The following is a 27,126-nucleotide window of genomic DNA, read 5'->3' as shown; positions in this document are numbered from 1 at the left end:
AGAGAGAGAGAGAGAGAGAGAGAGAGAGAGAGATACCCAAGAACATAGAGGAATGATTCCATTTTTTGTTTGTGGAAATGGTAGATGAAACATCTGCATGTTTTTCTAATCCAAGTTTAACTTTTTTCCTCCCGTCTTTCTGTGTTGGCATGGCTTCATTTTGGTCTGTGCATGCTCATCTCTCATGTAAGTACCCGTCTTTAATCATCCGTGATACTTTGTAACTGTAGTGATTGTATTTCAACAATACACCTTACTAAGTAAGTGTCATGATGTTTAGAGCCACGATGCTTGACAATTGTGGTTATTTTCACCTTAGACCCTATTTATCTATCATCTAAATCAAATCAAATAAAATTAATTTGTAAGGCCCGACAACACACGTCAATGTCCCCATGGGCCGTACACGTCCTCCCCAAACAAGTCAAGAAGAAACATCACATCAAATCAAGAAAGATTAAATTTAAATAAAAAATAAAAAAATAAAAAAATTATAAATTTTAAATTACAATTTTAAATTAAATTAAAATAAATGCAAAATAAATAAAAGCAACACTCCCAGACATACCTCACACGAAGGTAAGGAAAAGGAAAAACTCACTAAAACCTAGCAATAGGAGGGGGTTACCAGACATGGGAGCAAATAGACATCCTAACTAAACTAGACAGATTAATCTAAGGGTCAGACCCCGATCAGGTGAGATCAGGGTAATCATCTGGCATCATACTGATGATCAAAACCTGAATCATCAACCGGACCATGAGTCAGTGAGTCAGTGAGTGAAACTCTGTCTCTTCCAGACAATTTAATCCCATTTCAGCAACAGGGAGAGCAAAGAAAAAAGTCCTTTCAGTGCAAGAGAAATACATAATTGCATACCCGTGAATTTCCCCAAGGGGATCAATAAAGGAATATCTTATCTTATCTTATCTTACTTTTGAATTATGGCTGTGGCGAGCTGCGGCCCCCTGGAGCTCCACGAAAAACACAACTCACTCTTTCATAATCCAGTTGAGGAGATTCAAAGGGTCATTATTATGGGATATGAGTTTTTGCCTGGTCTTTGTATGGACTTGGCAGTCTGAAATGTTATTTTGATGCTGGGGAGGGGGGCGGTGGGGGGAATTACATGGGGCCTCCTCGTCAGGGTTTTAAAGTCGTAATATTAACAAACCTAAACAAGCTGTTCAGAATTATGGCCCTTGATGATGTCACAAGGGGACAAACAATTATTTATTTTGATTAACCAATGAGCTGTGGTTCTTGGAGCCAGGAACACTGCCTACCTAATGTATTGGCCTTTTATTAATTTTTTTATATTTTTTTTTACTCTTGGGCAGCCTGGCAAATCATTAATTTAAAATGTGATGCGTGCTATACCCACCAAAAACAACCTGCTCAATACAAGGGAACAAATAGATGCAGGGAAATAAATCATTACAATTAGATTCAGACTAGTTTCTTTGCAAAAAACAAACAAACAAACAAACAAGCGTTCCACAGATTCAAAGAAGTCGTTTGTTCAAAATGTTCAAATGATAGATAATTATGTTGGCTTTAAGTTGGAAACGATGCCAGTTGATATACAGAGTCGATTAGACCGATATCACTTGAACCTACGGCACATAGATCATAGTGAGATACATGGCAAGTATACCGTATGAATTGCATTGTCTACATGTTTATATTTGGTGTCCTTGTCACTCACTGGCGATTGTAGTTCGCTGCGAGCAAAACCAGCCCCCTGCATTAACTCATCAGAATTGTATTAATGGGCTTTGATTATGAGAAAGTGTTATTATTCCAATTAGCCATATGCGGGATTAGGGATAATCTACTATGGCAGGGTAATTGGATAGTTGTCCCGCAGGAAAGGCGGCTGAACCCGCGGAAATCTGAGGGAAATTAGAAGTCATTGTGTTTCGAGCTTCAAAGTAAAAACTTCAATTTCATTCCTCAATGCTCAAGTGATGTATTTATTATTTAGATGCAATTTCTTCCCCCATCCCAGAGGTGCGAGCGTTGAAAACATAATTAGTTTGAGGCATTACAACGTTTGTGTATGTATGGCGGCTGATCGCTACACTATACAATTCCCTACATGCAAGCTCAAATTCAATAGATAGTCAAACGTTCATAGTTTGGGTCCACTTAAAAAACCCGCCCGGGACACCCGCCGTGAGTTTGACCCGGGGGGGGGGGGGGGGGGGGGGGGGGGGGGGGCGGGGTTTCCCGTTTCCTTTCAATGTGCCTCCCTGATCAGAATAGAATAGAATAGAATAGAAATACTTTTATTATCCCGTGGGAAATTTGACACTGCAAATCGCTCTACATTTAAACATTTAAACATTTAGACAGGACAGGGCACGAATTAGAATAATAACACAAATCAAATCAAGTTGCCTAGGATAAGAGTAGAGTAAAATAGAATACAAATTAAAGTAAATATACAGTAAATAAATACAGTAAAAATATACTGAGCATGGGGGAAGGGGGGGGGGTACAGGTAGTAAAAAAACAACACAGCAGTGTAAACAATTTGATCAATATAATTAACTATCTAACTTACTGAAATATATATATATATATATATATATTATATATATATATATAATATATATATATAATATATATTCACAGTATTCACAGTGTCACATAAGGTGCAGTATGCATCAGGTAGTGTTATTGTCCCTCCTTGGTTTCCTATTAGTCCTAGGTCAATGACTCAATGTCTGGCAAGCCGTCGCTGCCCCCTGTTGTGGAGCCTGGAGGCCCGCTAGTCGCACTATTGAGCTGCCGCTCTGTGCTCAGTGATGCAGTGAGGCACAGTGATGCATTGTATAGTCTGATGGCTGTTGGAATGAAGGACTTCCTATGCCGTTCAGTGCTGCATTTGGTTGTAGTGTGAGCCTAGCACTGAACATGAAGCATCACGATCTGAGAGGAGACGTTATAACCAGCAGAAACGAGCGGACTGCACGCCCCCATGGAGGACGATACGATGGATATAAGCAACGGGTGGAAGAAGTATTTCTACTTTTACTTAAAGGAACACGCCAACGTTATGGACATGTGCTTACCGTCTTCTCCAGAGGCAGGAAAGAAGATAGATACAGATTTCCTCTCTGTGCGTCCAGTAGAAGGCTATATCCGGCTACAGGCTAGGCTAGCTTAGCACAAATGAATGGAAGTGGAAACAGCTAGGCTAGTAGTCCGTATCCACTTCCATTCATTTGTGCTAAGCTAGGCGAGTAGAAGAATGCTTAAGTAGAAGAATGCTCTTTTTAATCTAGATTAATCTAGATTAATTACAGACAATTGTGAGATTACGTGTAATGAGTAAAAAAAAATTATCAATTGACAGCACTAGTACAAATATAAGAAGCTTTATTCAACTTTTCCAGAAGTTGACTTTTAACCCTTTCACTGCCACACGACAGAAGGTTACTACCACACAACCGACGGCGATGCTCCATCATCCGCGGAGCTAATGATGCTAATGATGGAGCATCGCCGTCGGTTGTGTGATAGTAAAGGGCTAACCTTCTGTCGTGTGGCAGTGAGAGGGTGCTATACATGTAGATACCATTGAGCAGCAGAGCACCAGTATGTTATTCAACATCCAATCAGGTACATTCTGCGTGGGGAAATGGGAACTAGGGAGGGGATACATGCACCTGTGGTATAATTCTTCACGTAGACCAGTGCTTCTCAAACTTTTTCTGTCAGGCCCCCCTTTGGCGGACCAAAATATTTTGGGCCCCCCCCCCTCGCCCCAACAAAATAGTCATGAAATGGGCCATGTTTAAATTTATTGAAATAACACCAATATCGTGACCTTTCAAATTGGCCCTATATTTTGTTTTCAAAGCTGTCATGGATGAAAAGCCAGCTTCACACAGATACTGTATGTCAGGGGTCAGGAACCTTTTTGACTGGGAGAGCCATAAAAGCCAAATATTTCTAAATATATTTCATTGAGAGCCATATAGTATTTTTAACGTATAATAAATTAAATATGTCTTACTTTTAATGCGACTTCTGGTGCTGCATGGTTTTGCTGATGGCCTTGTAATCTGGTTCATACGTGGTGAGGTTGAGCTTCATGCAGGCGTTGAGGCTTCCATCAGTTAAACGTGAGCGTAGGTTGGTCTTAATGTTCCTCATATGCGAGAATGACTGCCCACATGCATATGTAGAGCCAAACATGGTCAATACGGCAATACTCACGCTGCATTGTGTGGTATGTCACAGGAAGCTCGTTCCAAGTTTTAAGAATCAGCTGGTCTTCAGGTTGAAGATTTTTTATTTCTGTCCACTTATTATTTCTGTGTTCCCTCGCCAGCTCTGCTCGCTATATCTTCAGCTACAGATACTATTAGCTGTATCTTCAAAACTAATTTCTGTTTACTTTAAAATGACACAGTATTATTAAGAAATATCACAAGTATTAAAAAAAAAAGAAAAAAAAATTACTAACATTTCTGGGAGCCATATGCTGTCACCAGAAGAGCCATATATGGCTTGCGAGCCATAGGTTCCCGACCCCTGCCTGTATGTGGTGCTGAATGGTATCAACACCTTAACTGCTGCATCATGAGATACTTGGTGGGCCATGAGATGAGATACTTGGTACTCAGCACCACAGCACACTCTGAAACTAGCTCTCTAGGTGGTATCAGATGAGATTTCAAAGAGTTCTTCCAAGTGTCAGGAAGCTTTGTCTCAATGTTGTCTGTAAAGGTTTTTTTATCCAGAGTAACTTGGTGATCCTTTTCTGTGTTTTATTAAATAATGATTTTCAGATTTTGAGAAATGTTATTTTCATGGAGAACAGTGCAGCTGCAACAGATAGCACTTTAGTGATAATTTTCTGTAATCCAATTATTATTATTTTTTTTAATAAATCTCAAGGCCCCCCCTGTCATGCCTCTGCGCCCCCCCTGGGGGGCGCGCCCCCCACTTTGAGAAACACTGACGTAGACGATGGGTCATATATTGTATATGAAATACCGTTGTAGGATAATGAGTCTCTGGCTACTTCCTAATTACTACAAAGCTTTATTTCAAATTAATTACAGAAATGTGAAGTCCCTTTGACGTCAGGAGCCTTCTATGCTAAACTCACACCGCGTCACCGCGTCAAGCAACAGTCGGGGAGCAGGAGGAGAGCCTTCTCTCTCTGCCCTCGAGCTTATATACACTAGCATGAAATCCCTCCTTGTTTTCCCCTTATTCACCAAAATGATTGGCTTAATCAATCGTCTTCCTGTCCACTCAGAACCCACTCAAAATACGAATCCCATCTCCTGTTCCTAATCTTAGCTTGTCTGGCTTTGAATACCTTCTGAGGAATTTGGTCAGGAGGTCACTGACGATAAGCAGATGACTCCTTTGTCAGCTGTCTCCCCTTTGTCTCGTCAACATGTGCTCCAATCCAATCCAATCCAACTTTATTTATAAAGCGCTTTAACAGCCACAGGGGCACAAAGTGCTGTACAGAGGGAGCATATTAAAAACTATAAGCAGCACTAAAAATAGATACAAAAAAAACAAGAGTACCAATAAAAGAGAAGACAAAAAAAGGTAAACATAGGCAGCAATACAAATTTAAATAGATCAGAGTACTTAAAACATATTTAAAAGCAAAGGACACAGTAACAAAACGATACAACAACAACACAGTAAGACAATAAGATCATAAAATCAACAAGCTACATGGTGTCGAAAGCCAGAGAGAAAAGGTGGGTCTTAAGGAGGCCTTTGAAACGGGGCAGTGAGGAGGCCTGCCTAATCTGCAGTGGCAGCTCGTTCCACATTCTGGGGGTGACAACGGAGAAGGCACGGCCCCCCCTGAGCTTACGCCTAGTTGTAGGCACTACTAGGAGCAGCTGGTCAGCTGAACTGAGAGAGCGGGAAGGTGCATAGACCTCGTCACAAACTGAGCCCTGTCTCTAAGAAGACGTCTGACGCTGTAATATTAACCACTGTATTTACTGACATTCTATCAATGTATTCAATGTATGGCTATAATTCCTCATGAACAGATTAAAATATACGACACACGCAACATGTAAACAACCACATACATTTCGGACCTGCCAAATAATTTTTTTTATTATAAATTAAATTAATAATTTTTTTGGAGGGAAAAGCAATACTTTTATTCTGCACCTCTCTAGCTCTGTGGATGTTTAAAACAAAATGTTATCCACTTTTTCTCCTATTTTTCTATTTTTCTCCCATCCCAATTACCCGCTGTGCCAATTCTCCCCTCCCCTGTCTTGAACGTTGCTCGCATATGCCCCCCACTGGCCGGTTGTAGGGAGGATAGAAGCCTTGCATCACGTGTCCCCTGTGAAGCCTGTCACATCTTTTCACCTGCCAGCGCAGACTCTCATTGGCGAGGTGTAACGTGTGGGAGGCTCACACTATCCCCGCCACCCAGTGGATGTTTCTTTTGTATTATTATTATAAATATTTTTTTAAATGATTACATAAGAATCGTATCTATAGCACCTTTTAAATCAAGGTCTTCTGGCCAAGTCTGAATGGGAACAACTTTTCCAACAGCTTAACCAGCGGAAGAAGTGCAGCCTGGCGCAGCCCCGGGTCTGTTACTTAACGCGGCGAAGCGGTCCGTCTGGTTATTTGGGCAAAAAGTATTCCATTCTTCCTGCGAGCCGCCATTTCCAATGACTGAGAGACAGACGTCGGTATTCATGAATGTCTCATTACAAAGGTCTCGTGCGGTTGTCAATATTACGCTCCCTGTTCTCGAGCGGGACAGAACTCGCTGCCCTCCCAGGTTCCATCTCCGCGCCACCGAATCACAACGCTACCTCCGTGCGGCTACATCACTAGGCTACAGACATTTCCGGGAATTACTACTCTATGCTATGAGTTTTAGTCAATCCGCACCACTATTGGTTTAACACAATAGCCGTACAGAGTAGAACACATTCGATTTGTATCAAATGCAAGCAATATTACAATATGGCATTAGTGGTTCATTAGTCTTCTTACCACAGGTGTTACAATGCACATTTCCAAGTGTTCATACAACCATGTATCTGGTGCAGACAGGGTGAGAGCAGGTGGTTAGTGTCAGTCTTAAAAAGCCCTGTGGCTCATCACTGTTCCCTTTTAATAGGTTAGATTGAAGCAGCGTACAGGAACAGGAGGCTAAAAAGAAGATTTCGTTATTGTTTATGTACACAAGGCAATTGATTTGTAATTGGTAAATGGTGCATTTATATTAGCCGCTTGTATCCAAAGGGCTTTCAAATAATTTGTTCCTCACATTCACCCGTTCACTCACACACCTGGCGCCGGAGGCGACCGTGCAAGGTGCCGACCTGCTCATCGGGAGCAGTTAGGGGTTAAGTGTCTCGCTCAAGGACACTTCGACACACGCTGCCGGGGAGGAGCGGGAATCGAACCGGGAACCTTCCGATTACCAAACGACGGCCCTACCTCTGTCCTGAGCCACTGTCGCACCATTTGTAGTGGACAGAGACACACGGGTCTATACATGCCTTTCATCAGAGCGGTGCAAGGTCACACAGAGGGGCTGCTAGTGTATTACTGTCCATCATTCAACCTCCACTGACCCGCGGTCTCCGTCAGTTCGTTGATGTGCCAAGTTGTGTACACAGAGCATAAGGGCCCGGTTAAATTTTTTTTATTTTTTTTGATCTTTTTCCCCCTCCATTTTCCTCCGATTTTCTCCCATCCCAATGTTAGTCGTATGCCAATTCCCAGTCCCTTCCTGGTCGCTGCGCACTTACCCCCCACAGTCAGATCATCTGGGAGAGTGGAGGCTACCATGTGCTTCCTCCGACACACGTCCAGCCAATCACCGCTTCTTTTCACCTGGCAGCGCGGATTCTCATCGAGAGGGCGTAGCGTGTGGGAGGACCACACTATCCCCCTCAAGTCCTATCCACGCTTAGCAGGCGCCCCGACCGAACTGTAGGAGTCGCTGTTTACAACGACCCGGACCCACCCCGCCAGCTTCTCCCACCCTCTAATACAGCCAATTGTATTAGTGCAGACGGCCAGCCAAGCTGGTGACAACCCCGGAGCTGTGAGCTGGATTCGAACAGGCGAATCCAGCTCACAGCTCCGGGGTTGGTGACGAACGCAATCTCCGCTCGGCCACCTAACCGCCCTGGGGCCCGGTTACATTGATCCATCGTGTCCGTCCGTCCGTCCGTCCGTCCGTCCGGCCGTCCGTCTGCATCTGCCCTTCATTATCTTTACGAGTGTCCGTCTGTCGGACAGAAATGTTCTGCGAGGATGAACTTTCGGGACCGACGGACACGAGTGTCCGTCTGACGGACAGAAATGTTCTGCGAGGATGAACTTTCGGGACCGACGGACACATCGCCGTCCGTCAGCGAAACTGTCGTTGCTGCGAACGCGCGGTTTACTTCAGGGTCCGACTCGACAACAAACCATCCGTTTTCTCTGCACGTGGTGATGGATCGGTGTGGCTCCACCCCTCCAAGGCCTCTTCTCTCAGCCAGGGCTCACCATTTGGTGCCTGTAAAGTATGAGCTGTGTCAAGCGGAGCGGTTCTGAAGCAAACATTTCTTTCCCCGTCGTCACCGCCTCGTTCACCGTCTAAACACCTGTCATGAGTCATGACGTCCGTCTCCTAGAGGGGTCAGCACCTATTTTAGACGCAGGCAGGTCTGTGATTCATAGAGCGGCGAGATCTTAACCCTAATCCTAATCCTGAACTAATTCTGAAAAGAGATGCCTTTAATCGTCAGTCATTAAACACTAACGTCTAGACGTTGGCTTCGGATGAAGAAGCGCAGGAGTACGTCTCATGTTTGCAGACGGACATTTGGGAATCTCTTTGTCCTAGGACTGCGTGTTTGAGTTCTATTGTGGACTTTTTAGCCTCCACACTGCAAACAAATCAGGATTGTCCACCCATCTACAAACTTTTTTTTTTTTTTTTTTTGTTGTTGTTGAAGTTACACATTGGGGTTTTGAATGGATTCCATGGTCCTTGTGGTCATTAGACATGTCCCCAACCTCCGAGAACCATGTTGATTTTAAATTCAACCAGAAATAAAATAAGTGTAATTCACAAAAATAGTTGATAACAGGGTTTTCATCCGACGACATGCAACATTTTCAAAACATCAAAAAATGCAGTACGGTTCTTTTACCTGTAGGTGTAAAAATGTGAAATGATATATAGTCTACTTATATAGTGCACTGTAAACCCGCACGTTCAAAATAATCAATTAGTTTGAGTAGGGTATACTCAATATTCTATGAAAGTTCTACTAACTTGAATGTCTTGAGTTCGTGTGACGTGTTCTTATGTTTTGAGTAAATAAAACTCATCGTTTTTGATTGACTTGGAACTATTCATTTATTAAGTAAGTATAATGTAAAAGCATAACTTAAGTACAACTTAAGATAATTAAGTAGATACAGACTGTAAACCGCATTATGTTTTGAGTAAATAAAACTCATCGTTTTTGATTGACTTGGAACTATTCACTTATTAAGTAAGTATAATGTAAAAGCATAACTTAAGTACAACTTAAGATAATTAAGTAGATACAGACTGTAAACCGCATTATGTTTTGAGTAAATAAAACTCATAGTTTTTGATTGACTTGGAACTATTCACTTATTAAGTAAGTATAATGTAAAAGCATAAATTAAGTACAACTTAAGATAATTAAGTAGATACAGACTGTAAACCGCATTATGTTTTGAGTAAATAAAACTCATCGTTTTTGATTGACTTGGAACTATTCACTTATTAAGTAAGTATAATGTAAAAGCATAACTTAAGTACAACTTTATTAACAGATTGCAGAATGGGTATAGAGGTGTGATAGGTGTGATAGGTGTGATAGGTGTGAGAGGTGTGATAGGTGTGATAGGTGTGAGAGGTGTGAAAGGTGTGAGAGGTGTGAGAGGTGTGATAGGTGTGAGAGGTGTGATAGGTGTGAGAGGTGTGAGAGGTGTGATAGGTGTGAGAGGTGTGATAGGTGTGATAGGTGTGAGAGGTGTGATAGGTGTGAGAGGTGTGAGAGGTGTGATAGGTGTGATAGGTGTGATAGGTGTGAGAGGTGTGATAGGTGTGATAGGTGTGATAGGTGTGAGAGGTGTGATAGGTGTGATAGGTGTGATAGGTGTGAGAGATGTGATAGGTGTGAGAGGTGTGAGAGGTGTGAGAGGTGTGATAGGTGTGAGAGGTGTGATAGGTGTGATAGGTGTGATAGGTGTGAGAGGTGTGATAGGTGTGAGAGTTGTGATAGGTGTGAGAGGTGTGATAGGTGTGATAGGTGTGATAGGTGTGAGGGTGTGATAGGTGTGATAGGTGTGAGAGGTGTGAGAGGTGTGAAAGGTGTGAGAGGTGTGAGAGGTGTGATAGGTGTGAGAGGTGTGAGAGGTGTGATAGGTGTGAGAGGTGTGATAGGTGTGATAGGTGTGAGAGGTGTGATAGGTGTGAGAGGTGTGATAGGTGTGATAGGTGTGAGAGGTGTGAGAGGTGTGAGAGGTGTGATAGGTGTGATAGGTGTGAGAGGTGTGATAGGTGTGATAGGTGTGAGAAGTGTGATAGGTGTGATAGGTGTGATAGGTGTGAGAGGTGTGATAGGTGTGATAGGTGTGATAGGTGTGAGAGGTGTGATAGGTGTGAGAGGTGTGAGATGTGTGATATGTGTGATAGGTGTGATAGGTGTGAGAGGTGTGATAGGTGTGATAGGTGTGATAGGTGTGAGAGGTGTGATACGTGTGATAGGTGTGAGAGGTGTGAGAGGTGTGATAGGTGTGATAGGTGTGAGAGGTGTGATATGTGTGTGAGGTGTGATAGGTGTGATAGGTGTGAGAGGTGTGAAAGGTGTGAGAGGTGTGATAGGTGTGAGAGGTGTGATAGGTGTGATAGGTGTGAGAGGTGTGAGAGGTGTGATATGTGTGAGAGGTGTGATAGGTGTGAGAGGTGTGATAGGTGTGAGAGGTGTGATAGGTGTGATAGGTGTGAGAGGTGTGATAGGTGTGAGAGGTGTGATAGGTGTGAGAGGTGTGAAAGGTGTGAGAGGTGTGAGAAGTGTGATAGGTGTGAGAGGTGTGATAGGTGTGAGAGGTGTGATAGGTGTGAGAGGTGTGAGAGGTGTGAGAGGTGTGATAGGTGTGAGAGGTGTGATAGGTGTGATAGGTGTGAGAGGTGTGAGAGATGTGATAGGTGTGAGAGGTGTGATAGGTGTGAGAGGTGTGATAGGTGTGAGAGGTGTGAGAGGTGTGAGAGGTGTGATAGGTGTGAGAGGTGTGATAGGTGTGATAGGTGTGATAGGTGTGAGAGGTGTGATAGGTGTGATAGGTGTGATAGGTGTGAGAGGTGTGATAGGTGTGAGAGGTGTGAGATGTGTGATAGGTGTGATAGGTGTGATAGGTGTGAGAGGTGTGATAGGTGTGATAGGTGTGATAGGTGTGAGAGGTGTGATACGTGTGATAGGTGTGAGAGGTGTGATAGGTGTGATAGGTGTGAGAGGTGTGATATGTGTGAGAGGTGTGATAGGTGTGATAGGTGTGAGAGGTGTGAAAGGTGTGAGAGGTGTGATAGGTGTGAGAGGTGTGATAGGTGTGATAGGTGTGAGAGGTGTGAGAGGTGTGATATGTGTGAGAGGTGTGATAGGTGTGAGAGGTGTGATAGGTGTGAGAGGTGTGATAGGTGTGAGAGGTGTGATAGGTGTGATAGGTGTGATAGGTGTGAGAGGTGTGAAAGGTGTGAGAGGTGTGAGAGGTGTGATAGGTGTGAGAGGTGTGATAGGTGTGAGAGGTGTGATAGGTGTGAGAGGTGTGAGAGGTGTGAGAGGTGTGATAGGTGTGATAGGTGTGAGAGGTGTGAGAGGTGTGATAGGTGTGAGAGGTGTGATAGGTGTGAGAGGTGTGATAGGTGTGAGAGGTGTGATATGTGTGATAGGTGGGATCGGTGTGAGAGGTGTGAGAGGTGTGATAGGTGTGATAGGTGTGAGAGGTGTGATATGTGTGATAGGTGGGATCGGTGTGAGAGGTGTGAGAGGTGTGATAGGTGTGATAGGTGTGAGAGGTGTGATATGTGTGATAGGTGGGATCGGTGTGAGAGGTGTGAGAGGTGTGATAGGTGTGAGAGGTGTGATAGGTGTGATAGGTGTGATAGGTGTGATAGGTGTGATAGGTGTGAGAGGTGTCATAGGTGTGATAGGTGTGATAGGTGTGATAGGTGTGATAGGTGTGATAGGTGTGAGAGGTGTGATAGGTATGATAGGTGTGAGAGGTGTGATAGGTGTGAGAGGTGTGAGAGATGTGATAGGTGTGAGAGGTGTGAGAGGTGTGAGAGGTAGCTGGTGCTAACTAGCTAGCCATCGCTCCCGGCAGCTAACGCCGGTCCCCGACTGGTGCTAACTAGCTAGCCATCGCTCCCGGCAGCTGACGCCGGTCCCCGACTGGTGCTAACTAGCTAGCCATCGCTCCCGGCAGCTGACGCCGGTCCCCGACTGGTGCTAACTAGCTAGCCATCGCTCCAGGTCCCCGGCTGGTGCTAACTAGCTAGCCATCGCTCCCGGCAGCTAACGCCGGTCCTCGGCTGGTGCTAACTAGCTAGCCATCGCTCCCGGGAGCTGCCGCCGGTCCCCGGCTGGTGCTAACTAGCTAGCCATCGCTCCCGGCAGCTAACGCCGGTCCCCGACTGGTGCTAACTAGCTAGCCATCGCTCCAGGTCCCCGGCTGGTGCTAACTAGCTAGCCATCGCTCCCGGCAGCTAACGCCGGTCCTCGGCTGGTGCTAACTAGCTAGCCATCGCTCCCGGGAGCCTGCGCCGGTCTGTCTGTCGAAGACCGAGGGAACCGCATCAGGCTTCAGCTGATTAGTGGTCTTCTGGACAAACCTTCCACCCCCAACAACATAATCCGAGGCAATGAAGTGTTCGCTGGAGATCTTCATTCCCTGTCCAACAGGCTGATCGCGCCGCCTGAGTGCAGCCAGCCTGAGTGCAGCTAACAGTAGCTACTGCCTGTAACTGTGATGCATTTTCTGTTTGCAGTCCAATGTTCACCAAAACACACACCCACACACTTATAATTTGTTCCTCAACGTTATATAGACAGGTCATGTTTTGTAAACTAACGTTATGTTTAGAATGGAATGAATACATGGGTCGGGAAAGATAGTTAGCTCAAAGCTAATCCGGCCTTTTTAACCACTAGCTTCTGTTAGCTAATGCTGGCTGAGCAAGGAAACTAACAGTAAACGTTTTTACATGAAATACAGCCCAAAAACCCTGCTGATTGATTGATTGATTGAATTGATTGAAAACTTTATTAACAGATTGCAGAATGGGTACAATACAGTGCAGCTCAATACACACAATTGTTAAGGGGATGCAGACCAGAGAAAGACTTTAGTCTTGTTTACATCAGGGTCCCCCATTTTCAATTCATCAGGACATATATTGGGTAGGGCCGGGAACACTGTACAACTGTACAAGCAAAACTGTACATTGGGATATTGACAACCATACTAGGTCATTTACATTGGAGGGGGTTGGGACTCTGTACGAACAAGCAAAACTGTACATTGGAATATTGACAAAACCATACTAGGTAAATTACTGTACATTGGAGGGGGTTGGGTTAGGACATTTACAGGGGCCAGTTTCGAATTGCAGTCTCCTGTAGGTGTTCCTTGAGTGGTTTTGACAAACGTTTGCTTATTAAATACATTCTATACTATAATAATACAAACGTTTCATTGCCTCTCTGTGACGACAAAGTTGTTTAAATAAGGGGAGAAAAGTAGCTAAAACCAATGTATTTGGATGGGACAGGAAGTGCCATTGGCAACCGGAAGTCAGCCGGAAGTGGCTACTATCAGATTGTGCAAGTGGAGAATAGATTCCCCCTCCCCCCCTCCCCTCCTCCCCTCCTCCCCTCCTCCCCTCCTCCCCCTCCCCTCCCCTTCGAGAGGGTAGTCCTAAGCAACTCGCGAGACCTAGAAGATCTCACGGGACTTGAGGTATTCAAACGTAACTTGTTGGCGCGATGATGTCTTCACTACTGGCTTGACAAATAGTCTGAGCCAAACTCCTTGGTAAGTCATTGACAATATAATGTATTATGCCATTCACATACCATAATCTTGCTGTCATCGTTTGACTACATGCTACTTTGTGAATTATTACCGTGGTGGCAAGCAACTAGTAGCCTACAGTGCAGAACGAAGCTTGTAGCATTGTTAGCATTATTAGCTAGCATGCTAGATAGTATACTAGTTAACTGGTAAGTGAGTTCTTATGGGAATAGTATGATCACGTTCAGATACCATCACCGGGCTGTTATCGTTTGACTAAATGTTATCTCTGTGCCGTGGCAAATAGTTTGGAGCTTGTTTTAGCAAATAGTATTGCATATTATTACAGTAGCTAGCATGCTACTAGCGTTAGCTAGCTAGCATGCTACTAGCATTAGCTAGCTAGCATGCTAGCTAACGTTAGTCTGCCATTTTGTTTCGTGATTAAAATGTACGTTTTTAATAGTTACATAAGCATTGTTGTAACTAGTGACCTGTTCCACCCCAGGTGAAAATCTGCATAAAATGTATACCTAGGTAAATGGAATATTGCTCCACTTCTACAAGGGCTATTTGCATATTCTTGGTATCTAGGAACATCTATGGACCTCAATGAATGTATTCTCAGTGTCAGAAATATTGTGTCTATTACTAGGCTTGCTTAAATTGTGATGAAACAAAGGAAAATATGAATTATGATTTTTCTTTTCATCTTTGACAGTGAATAAAACCATGATAATAATGACCAAACTTAAACATTCAGTACCCTCTTGAGATCATGTGTACAAAAGATCTAAGGAAATTGATAAAGGGAAGATGATCAAACTGAAGGTTCTGTATATACAGTACTGAATTCTCCCATCCGGACCAATGCAATTATTAAAAATATATATTATAGAATATAATTATTATATTATAGAATATAGAATATATGCTTATACATTACCTTATTATAGCCAATTAGCACATTTATATATATATACATATAGTATATTTCAAATGGCCGAGTTCAATTTGGATATAGTATCACCAGGAGTGCATAATAACAGATACTGATATTTACTGTAATCGACTGTACTATTTTATTTCCCCCACAGTGTAACCATTTTGAAACTAATTTCAGATCTAATTCTTCCTACATGGTAACAATAGTGTGGAGAAACTGACTGCGTTTCAATATTTGTCAAAAACGTTACCTTTTGTAGCTTATTATCGCGAATCATAACAATTATTGATATGATTCATTCAGAACGCTGAACTTTGAACCACCATAGTATGTGACAGGAAGTGTAGATCGGAGAAATGTCAACGCAGGCCGATAGCTAGCGATCTCCTCTACAAAATGGCAAGTAAACTACAATTCCGATGGTTCAACATTTCCATTTCCGGTTCCGGGTCAGAATAGACGATCGCAAATAGAAAACTTAAAATGATATAAGTACACTTTTAACCTATTGCTAAACTATTGCCAACCTAACGTTTTACATTCTACATGTATTTGTGACATAGAAAGCTGATGCAGACCACATTTGCCCTGCGCCGACAGACCATAGTGAAGTCCAGCCCACCAGTGAAAGAGCTCATGGACCTCTGGCCTGCTCTCAAAATGGAGTCTGAGGTAATATAGATCAGCTCTCTTTCCTGTGTTAACATTTGGCACATTCTGTGTGTTTTAAAGTGAAACTTGTGATTCTTAAGCCTGGTTTATATACTCTAGCGGCGCATCTGCGTGTGTGTTCTGTGCGCCCCTGCGAGCTAGTCATCAGCGACCGATTCCGCAAAGCATGTAATGACATGGTTGACCAGAAATCCCGCCGTCATGCTCTGAAGCCCAAACCAAACAAAGTAAGAGATCCACCAAGTTGAAGTGACTAATTGATGTTGATATACTATATTGTCCTGCTGTTATTAAATATAGGTGTATGCAGAGTTCCAGCTGATTGCCAACCAGAACCTGCCCAACACATTCTACGCTGAGCTTGACCGCCATCTTCCTCGACTGATGACGTTATTCAGACAGAAGGCGTCCAAAACTGGGAACACGGCAGATGCTTTGGCTCACATTTAAAAAAATCCACGATGAACAGGTGAATAGATTATTATACATGACATGTCATAGGTCGAACCTCTGTAACATTGAACAGGTTCAATGATTCAAATGAGCTTTTGAATTTTACAATTAGTCCACCATTGTGTTTGCCATTTTTCTGATTGCATTAAAGATGTGAACATGTTATTTGTGGACATATCTGATTGGACTGTTTAAAATCCGCTTTGTTCAGTAAACATTTCCATATAATACAATTATTTTTTTCTTCTTAATCTTACATCTTAATAGGAAATCCATGATGTTCACACCAGGCGTACCACTGTTCTCCATGCCCTGCCTGTGTATCTGCATGAGGAAGTTTCTGGATTTTTCAAAACCTGCACAGTGAGTCCGGGTGAAAATAATTTACAGTACAACTGTATATTAAGTGAACAGTTAATCAAAATGCCAGAAATCCCGCCGTCATGCTCTGAAGCCCAAACCAAACAAAGTAAGAGATCCACCAAGTTGAAGTGACTAATTGATGTTGATATACTATATTGTCCTGCTGTTATTAAATATAGGTGTATGCAGAGTTCCAGCTGATTGCCAACCAGAACCTGCCCAACACATTCTACGCTGAGCTTGACCGCCATCTTCCTCGACTGATGACGTTATTCAGACAGAAGGCGTCCAAAACTGGGAACACGGCAGATGCTTTGGCTCACATTTAAAAAAATCCACGATGAACAGGTGAATAGATTATTATACATGACATGTCATAGGTCGAAACTCTGTAACATTGAACAGGTTCAATGATTCAAATGAGCTTTTGAATTTTACAATTAGTCCACCATTGTGTTTGCCATTTTTCTGATTGCATTAAAGATGTGAACATGTTATTTGTGGACATATCTGATTGGACTGTTTAAAATCCGCTTTGTTCAGTAAACATTTCCATATAATACAATTATTTTTTTCTTCTTAATCTTACATCTTAATAGGAAATCCATGATGTTCACACCAGGCGTACCACTGTTCTCCATGCCCTGCCTGTGTATCTGCATGAGGAAGTCTCTGGATTTTTCAAAACCTGCACAGTGAGTCCGAGTGAAAATAATTTACAGTACAACTGTATATTAATTGAACAGTTAATCAAAATGCCAGAAATCCCGCCGTCATGCTCTGAAGCCCAAACCAAACAAAGTAAGAGATCCACCAAGTTGAAGTGACTAATTGATGTTGATATACTATATTGTCCTGCTGTTTTTAAATATAGGTGTATGCAGAGTTCCAGCTGATTGCCAACCAGAACCTGCCCAACACATTCTACGCTGAGCTTGACCGCCATCTTCCTAGACTGATGACATTATTCAGACAGAAGGCGTCCAAAACTGGGAACACGGCAGATGCTTTGGCTCACATTTTAAAAAATCCACGATGAACAGGTGAATAGATTATTATACATGACATGTCATAGGTCGAACCTCTGTAAGATTGAACAGGTTCAATGATTCAAATGAGCTTTTGAATTTTACAATTAGTCCACCATTGTGTTTGCCATTTTTCTGATTGCATTAAAGATGTGAACATGTTATTTGTGGACATATCTGATTGGACTGTTTAAAATCCGCTTTGTTCAGTAAACATTTCCATATAATACAATTCTTTTTTTCTTCTTAATCTTGCATCTTAATAGGAAATCCATGATGTTCACACCAGGCGTACCACTGTTCTCCATGTCCTGCCTGTGTATCTGCATGAGGAAGTCTCTGGATTTTTCAAAACCTGCACAGTGAGTCCGAGTGAAAATAATTTACAGTACAACTGTATATTAAGTGAACAGTTAATCAAAATGCTAAGTATCAGTCTTCCTTCCTTCCAGGTCTCCCTTGTGAAAGAGATATTTGATCTCGACAGGACTAACCTGGTTAAATAAAAATAACCTTCTCACCAAAAAAATTGTTCTAACTAAAATATAAACAACTTACAAACACAACTCCATATACTTAGCTTTGTGCTGCACTTTGTAGAAACCATGGATTTATTTGTGATTATTATGTCTCTTTCATTCCTTCAGGACACGCCTGATGAGCCAGAGCTTCAGGGTGTTGCAGTGGCCCTCCTTACTGTCATCAGTGACCATGACACAAGTCCAGTTCACTACCAGCCCGTGACAATCTCTGATTGGTGATTCCTTCCTGGTAATGTTTGGACTAATCTATGCACTACACCTCAGCTACCCCAAGGGACTTACCAACACTTTTGAATTCATTCAGAAGATTTTACTAGGTCTAGAAGCTGGTAAACTGTTGCCCAGGTTGCAGACTCTCAAGAATGACTTGATGATGCAATCATTTTTTTTTCTTCTGATTTTTCAATGGATTTTCTCCCCGTCCCAATTAGTCGTTGTGCCAATTCCCCCCCCCCCCCCCCCCCTACCTGGTGCTGTATGCATGTTCTCCTACGAGTCGGTATAAGGGCGTCCCGAGTCGATCGCACGCTTCCCCCGAGACGTGCGCCGACAGCCAGTGACGTCTTTTCACTTGGCAGCGAGGGCTCTCATTGGTGAAGTGTAACGCGTGGGAGGGCACGCTATCTCCACCAAGTCCTGCCCCGCTTAGCAAGCGCCGAGACCTGACCTGTAGGCGTCGCTGTCCACAACGCCAGATTCCCACCCGCCAGCTTCCCCACCCCCTAATACTGCCGAATTGTATTAGTGTGAACGGCCAGCCAAGCTGGTGACAACGCAGGGAGTTGGATTCGAACACGCGAATCCAGTGTCTCCAGCGTTGGTGACGAACGCAATCTCCGCTACATCACCTGACCGCTCTTGCATTAAACTTTTGAATGTATTATTTTGACATGACAAGGAAATTAATACCTCACCCCACATCCTTCTTTCAGATGAGTTTCTATTCCTTACTGTAATCAGTGATCATGACACAAGTCCAGTTCACTACCAGCCTGTGACAATCTCTATTGTCATTGAAAGTCATATCATGATCAGCTTCCCCAGATTTGGTGATTCCTTCCTGTAATGTTTGGACTAATCTATGCACTACCCCAAAGCACTTACCAACACCTCAAAAGTGTGTCTATAGAAACTCATCTGAAATGTCTTGTCATGTCAAAATAATACCTTCAAAAGTTGCTGTACTACTTTGCAGATGTTCAGCCAATAGGTCCAAACTACTCAATGTACCTTGTTCTTTATTTTTTATGTAATATGTTTACATTTGAGAGTTTTACAGTTCGAATTTTCTTAACCGTCTATAGCTGGCATTATTGTAATTTCATCCAAGTAAGTTTTAGAGTTGAAAGAGTTTATCAGAATCTCAAAGGCAACATCCAAGTCCCAAACGTTTGTTTCTCGAGGAACAATAGGAGGCAATGGGCATAAATGCCACTCTGCTCTGACTGCTTCCATTGCTTGTAGGCAGTGGTAGAGTTAGTGTTCTCAGTACAGAGTACAAGGCGATATACCAGGAGCCATAAACGCAACACAGAACCGTTATTATTAACATATACAGAATATGAACTTATACAGAATATGAACTGGTCAATTACACAACTAGAGTGAATAAAGACACAATAATTGATTAATAAAATAACTATTCACCATTAGCTGGACTCAGTTCCGTTTCACTTGAATGAATCGCTTGGGAGTCAGCAGCAGCAGACCATCGATCTTGTATGCTGAGAGTGGGACTGTATCCTTGAGACCTTGTAGGCAGTAGTATACTGCCCTGTCAAGGGCTAACCGCAGTAACTTGAAAAAAGTTAAAATTTAGTTATGAGTGAAATTGACCTTGTCAATAAATGTTTTATCTTGTGACCAAGTTTCAGATGTTAATGTCGCTCAGTTTTGGAGATATGGGGTTTTAAAAACTGCAGTAACTACAAAATCACACTCAAAACCCAGGCAGACCGCAGCAACTTCCAAACAGTGAAAAATGGCTTTAAAGTGTTTTGACTTGCCATCCAAAATGTGTTATAGGTAAATAGATGATAGTACCCAGATTTAACATGTATTAATGAAGTAATCTTTAGGCATACAAAAATATGACATAATTATTTTAATTAACCCCAAAAAAGCAGATATTGCACTCTGCTGCACAATTTCCTTAAATAATTATACAGGTAATGTACAGGCAAAGTGCAGTAACTTCAAATACAATGTTGTTTTCCCTCCAGCTTTTTCATTAATACATGTTAAATCTGGGTACTATCATCTATCTACCTATAACACATTTTGGATGGCAAGTCAAAAAACTTTAAAGCCATTTTTCTCAGTTTCACTGTTTGGAAGCTACTGCGGTCTGCCTTGACAGGGCAGTATAGTTAGTGTACTGTATAGTGTTCTTAGTACAGAGTACTGTAGTGTTCTAGTTATCATTCTGCAAACATAGCCTGCTCTAAATGACGGATGGTGCCTCTGACATTCTGACTAACTCTTTCAATGAAAACACCATCTTGTTCCATGATACATCATGGAGCAAATACATGCAGCTGCATTTCCATATGTAGGTATGTGCACTATTAACAGTATTGCCAGCTGTATAGCATGTAATGTGGATTGGTATTTTGGTTCCACATTGGCAGGACCCAATATACAGCACAACGTTTGTGAATTTTACATGTGCCAAGCGGATTGACAATTTTCAGATAATCTATACATTTTATTCTGTACTGTACATAGATACACTGTGTTATCCCAACGGTCACAATAGTTGCCGTCAACATGTTTGCTCATTCTATGACCACACTATACAAATTTGAGTAATTCAGCCAGGATGTAAACGGCTCTGGTCATGTGCACTGCACATATTGAGACCCTTTATTATTTCAATATTTGCTGGAAATACATTGATACATCATTCAGTAACATTTTCAGAGCCTTATAACAAACATTATTACACTATTGTGACCAGAGGGATTAAATGTGTAATATACATTACATTGCATGTACATGTTATAACATGCATGTATTTATTTTCTATATATATTTTCTATATATATATATTTTCAATTTTAACATTGCCATAATGTTGGAGAGGGCAACACAATGTTTTTGTAAGATAAATAGATGTATACTCTTTGAATAGAAATAAATATAAAGAGTTTGAAGTTGTAACACAATGTTTTTGTAAGATAAATAGTTTCGATGAAGAACAAAACCTCCTAAATGCATACAAAAAAAGGGGAAAACTTCATATCTGCACTTTGCAAGGCACTAATACCTGGTCGGTATTGTTAACATATATAGTCCAAAAACAGTGTACGGTGTTTACAGTGTTATTGTACATTGCTAACATACAGATTATATATGTATACTCTTTTATACTCTTTGAATAGAAAAAAATAAAAGAGTTGTTTGAAGTTGATATAATGTGCTTGTGTAGTTATTTTTCTGTTAACTTTTTCACATGGATTTTAAAACTGAACCTTAAGTTATAGTAACTGCAAATATTTGAGTTGATTAACTTAAAAATGTGAGTTGATTAACTTAAAAGAAATGAGGCATGGGATGGCCTCAATGTCGTTGAGTTCTGTTAACTTAATCACATGGATTTAAGGTTGAACCTTAAGTCACAGTAACTGAACATATTTGAGTTGCCTCCACTTGAGAACCTTAAGTCACAGTAACTGAACATATTTGAACTGCCTTAACTGAGAACTGTAAGTCACAGTAACTGAACATATTTGAGTTGACACCACTTGAGAACCTTAAGTCACAGTAACTGAATATATTTGCATTGCCTTAACTGAGAACTGTAAGTCACAGTAACTGAACATATTTGAGTTGACACCACTTGAGAACCTTAAGTCACAGTAACTGAACATATTTGAACTGCCTTAACTGAGAACTGTAAGTCACAGTAACTGAACATATTTGAGTTGACACCACTTGAGAACCTTAAGTCACAGTAACTGAATATATTTGAATTGCCTTAACTGAGAACTGTAAGTCACAGTAACTGAACATATTTGAGTTGACACCACTTGAGAACCTTAAGTCACAGTAACTGAATATATTTGAATTGCCTTAACTGAGAACTGTAAGTCACAGTAAATGAACATATTTGAGTTGACTCCACTTGAGAACTGTAAGTCAGAGTAACTGACCATATTTGATTTGACTTAACTGAGAACCTTAAGTCACAGTAACAGACCATATTTGAGTTGCCTTAACTGAGAATTGTAAGTCTTAGCCAACTGAAAACATTTGAGTTTATCAACTTAAAAAAATTGAGGCATGGTATGGCCTCAATTTTTTTAAGTTCTGGAAACTTATTCGGGTTTACAGTGTGTTTAATTTAGAAACCAACTTTAACCCTGACTCGGGACTTCTCTCCATGCACAGGCAGGACGTGAGTAGAGCCTTTGTAGAGCGCCTGGAAGGTATTGTAGTGAATCACTCTGCTAGTATCCGCAGATCAGAAGTTCATAAAACGTCTCTCCTCGAGGTGGGAGTAAGAAGAAGGGCATCGCCATCTTCTTGATTGATGAACCTCATTCAAGTCTCCCCCCACTCTCTCTCTCCCTCTCTCTCTCCCATTACCCGTCTCTAGGGCCGAGAGCAGTGCAGGATGGAAATGGCGGCGTATCGGCGATGCACTCACAAGCCTGTCTACTCTTCATCCTCCTCCTCCTGCCCTTCCTCCTCCGGCTTTGAAGTGGAATAAAGGCCTGAACTGAACAGAGCGTGGTTTTCTTTTTGATTTGGTGTTTTTCTGTTGTTTTTGTTGCTTTTGTCTTCTCTCATCTGGAGCCACTAACTGATACACACAGAGTGCATGAGGTATCCTACATAATGATGTCAAAAATGTCATATGAAAATAAGATTATAGGTTGTTTTTGTGTTTTTCCTTTTTTTTTTTTTTTTTTTTTTTTTTTAAGGGGTGTAACAATGGATTCACTTTCTTGTTTATTTTGATATCATTTGATATATTTGTTGGATATTATTATTATTCTCCCTAAATTATGCTATTAGTCTCACTCGTTTTGTTTTTAGAGTAACATAAACAGACTTCATTTTTTTATCTGGTTGTCTTTTATTCAACATTTGTCCGGATTATTTTTTCTTTTTGCACATTCATCTCAACAAGTGAAATGTACAGCGACTGTGCGAGGTGAATGTTAAATACCTCGAGAGTCGGAACAAAACAACACTTACGTCAGTCACCCTTCTCCAAGACTGGTCTTATCATATTTTAATGTATAATCATTATGATTCAAAACCTGGTGTGGTGGTTGTGAGAGAAGATTGTTTTTTGACCTTCAAGTATTTTTTTTTGGTTCTCATCATTGTAGTGATATATATATATATATATATATATATATATATATATATATATATATATATATATATATATATATATATATATATATATATATATATATATATATATATATATATATATATATATATATATATATATATATATATATATATATATATATAATTTTCTGTTTTGTTGATGCTAATGAGCTTTTAGTTTTAACCTATATATATATTATATTATATATATATAGTTATATATATAGTATATAGTATATATAGTTATATATATATATGTAACCAGGGCCGCCTCAGGGGGTGTGCGAGCAGTGCGGTCGCACAGGGCCTCGCGGGAAGGGGGGCCTCGCACAAAAAAAAATAAAAATAAATAATATTTTTTTTCGAGGCCCCCCTTCCCGCGAGGCCCTTTTTCATCACAGACCTAAAATCTAGTTTTGCTTATATGCTTATATATTTCACATTAGACACGTTTGTAGAATGTGTCTGACTTGTTCCTGGCTCTGAGGCTCTGCAGGCAGCTCTGAGGCTCTGCAGGCAGCAGAATTGGTTTCAATGAGGGGAGGGGTTACAGGTAAGGTAGCGTCTGTTGAGTTCATTGTGTGTGTCCGTGTGCGTGCCGGGGGGGGGGGGGGGGGGGGGGGGGGGGGGGGGGGGGGGGGGGGGGGGTGGGGGGGGGGGGGGGGGGGCGTGACCGACTCATTGCCAGACGTGAGCGATTCGACTCACGCTAACGGCAATGAATCGGCTCTTATGAACGAGTCGCTCATGACCGACCCATCACTAGCGTCTGACTATTTCGCGCATGCAGCATTGGAGGTTATGCCAGCCAAGATGAAGAGGACATCGTTCGGCAGATGGACTGAAGATGAAAGTTGTTGCATGTTAGACAGTTCAGTCAGGCTAGCCATCCCGGCTAAAGACAGGGACAGCTAGTTAGCTTTAGCTACGTTATAATATTGAGTGCTAACGTGTGGTTCAGTCGGGATATAGCCATGATGATGTCGGCTAGTAGCTAGCTTAGCTAAAGGCTAACTAGTGTTAGCTAACCTAGAGACAGCGCGTGCAGCATTGTTATGCCAAGATGAAGAGGATGGTCGTTCGGCAGATGAACTTCGTCAACTCCACGCGGTTGTCTCCATCCTCTTGGACGTTTGGTGAGTTTTTAATGCACTCTATTCTATTTCCGCCGTGGATATCTCTCTCTCTCTGACAGGCTGACAGATCCAGTGAGAGAACAAAGACAGGTCCTGAGAGCAGCTGAAAGGAAGTATAGAAAGTCACGCCTCACTGCTGACATCGACACATATCACAACCTCTTGTTAACATTCTCCAAAACCATCACTAATGCCAAAGCTTCTTTCTTCCACCATAGGATCGAGGCCTCTGCCAAGAATCTTCGCAAACTGCATGCTACCATGTCCTCCCTCCTCACTCCCCCCCACCCCCCCTCCCTCATCTTTCTCTGCCGAAGACTTTGCGATCTTCTTTGAGGAAAAAGTGGAGAACATCCGCAGCTCCTTCTCCCAACCCCCACCATTCCAAATGCTGAATCGAGAACCTCATCCTTCACTCTGTCATCTTTCTCTCCCATTACAGAAGCAGAGACCCTGACACTGGTAACGTCAAACCGTCCGACCTACTTGCCAGCTGGACCAGCTACCCTCCCCACCCTCCAGACCATAGCACCAGACATCCTCCCATTCCTAACTGCAACCATCAACTCCTCACTCAACTCGGGTGGTCCCCACCCTCCCTAAAACAAGCCAGAGTCACGGCCGCTCATAAAAAAACCAACCCTGAACCCTACTGTCATAGGCAACTACCGTCCTGTCTCTCTTCTCTCCTTCCTTTCTAAAACACTTGAACGTGCTGTATCCAACCAACTTACTACTTATCTCTTACAGAATGACCTCCTAGACCCTAATCAGTCAGGCTTCAGGACTGGTCACTCCACAGAGACAGCCCTCATTGCGGTCACAGAGGCACTTCACTTAGCAAAAGCGAAAGGCCTCTCCTCTGTCCTGATTCTCCTAGATCTATCTGCAGCCTTCGACACAGTCAACCACCAGATCCTCCTTGCGGCCCTCGCAGGAATGGGAGTGGCTGGCTCTGCGCTGACATGGCTGTCATCATACCTCAATGACCGCTCCTACCAAGTGTCATGGAGAGGGACCCTGTCGGCCACCCGCCCCCTGCGGACGGGTGTCCCCCAGGGCTCGGTTTTAGGACCCCTTCTCTTCTCCCTCTACACTAAATCACTGGGTAACATTATCACGTCTCATGGCTTCTCCTACCATTGTTATGCCGACGATACTCAACTCTTCCTCTCCTTCCCTCCCTCAGATATCCACGTCTCTGTGCGGATCTCGGCCTGTCTGTCCGACATCTCAGCCTGGATGACGTCCAACCACCTCAAACTGAACCTAAGCAAAACAGAATTGCTCCACCTGCCGGCCAAATCCTCCCCCCTAACCGACCTTTCAATCACAGTCGAGAATGCAGCTGTGACTGCGTCCCCGACCGCCAAGAACCTTGGTGTTGTCCTCGACGACCAGTTGAACTTCTCTGCTCACATCGCAGCGACGACCAGAACCTGCCGATTCCTCCTGAGCAACGTCAGAAGGATACGCCCCTTCCTGACAAAAGAAGACACCCAACTCCTCGTCCAATCAACAGTCATCTCCCGCCTCGACTACTGCAATGCACTGCTCGCTGGCCTCCCGGCCACTGCCACTAAGCCTCTTCAACTCATTCAGAACGCAGCGGCCCGCCTGATCTCAAACCTACCGAAGTCGGCCCATGTCACCCCACTTCTTAGGGACCTGCACTGGCTCCCCATTGCTGCACGAATCCGCTTCAAGGCCCTCGACCTAGCATACCGTGCGGCAAAGGGAACCGCTCCCGCCTACCTCCGGTCAATGGTCTCTAACTACACACCCTCAAGACCCCTACGCTCTGCATCTTCTGGCCGCCTCAGACCTACTCCTATCCAAGCTCCGGGAGGGTCATCAAAGAGAAGTCGCCTATTCTCAGTCCTTGCCCCACAATGGTGGAATGAACTACCCACCCCAGTTAGGACAGCCGAATCACGTCCAATCTTTCGCCGTCGACTAAAGACGCACTTCTTCAACCATTATCTGAATAAAAAAAAAAAAAAAAAAAAACATAAAAAAAAATCGAACCCTAACTAACCGTACTGTCATGCACTTGTCCTAATAAACTAACCTACACTGTAGCACTCAACACTTTGATGAACATTGTTGCTCAGCTGATAGAGTTGTGCCCTTCCTGATGGCTTGTCGTACAGAACTTGTAAGTCGCTTTGGATAAAAGCGTCAGCTAAATGACTAAATGTAAATGTAAATGTACTACATATCCATCTACTGTGGACGGGGGCCATTAGTCAGACATAAAAAAAAATTTAAACAAAGTGCAATACCAAGCGGGGCTCACTTGCCTAGAGGTCACCGTTTGACTGCATTACAGTTTCTACCTTTAAAGTATTTTTCACCTCTTAGCGAAAATATCTAAAAGGAGTTCATGGATAATCGATGACCAATACAGGTTTCTCTAGGAACCAGCAATCATCTTCACCACCACTCATTTTCAAAAGTTATTTTCACAAACTGTACGCCTACCGGCCCAAACACACAGAGGGCAAAAGTGCCCCTGAACTGACGGTGAACAGGCCTTTGCTGTTCATGC

General features: G+C 42.6%; 1 pseudogene across 1 annotated transcript in view; it reads left to right on the top strand.

The window, feature by feature from the left end:
* Positions 1-22,794, top strand: part of LOC311232912 (protein CEPU-1-like) — a 143,277-nt pseudogene extending 120,483 nt beyond the window's left edge. The window contains exon 6 of the transcript in view: positions 22,691-22,794. The product of the transcript in view is annotated as a protein CEPU-1-like (transcript). The remainder of the gene's footprint in view (positions 1-22,690) is intronic.
* Positions 22,795-27,126: the final 4,332 nt, after the last annotated feature.

Source organism: Notolepis coatsorum, assembly GCF_963971535.1.
Source record: "Notolepis coatsorum genome assembly, chromosome: 8".
In the NCBI taxonomy this organism is placed as follows: Eukaryota; Metazoa; Chordata; class Actinopteri; order Aulopiformes; family Paralepididae; genus Notolepis; species Notolepis coatsorum.
Note: the sequence above shows the minus strand (reverse complement) of the source record. Positions and strands in the feature narration are given on the sequence as shown.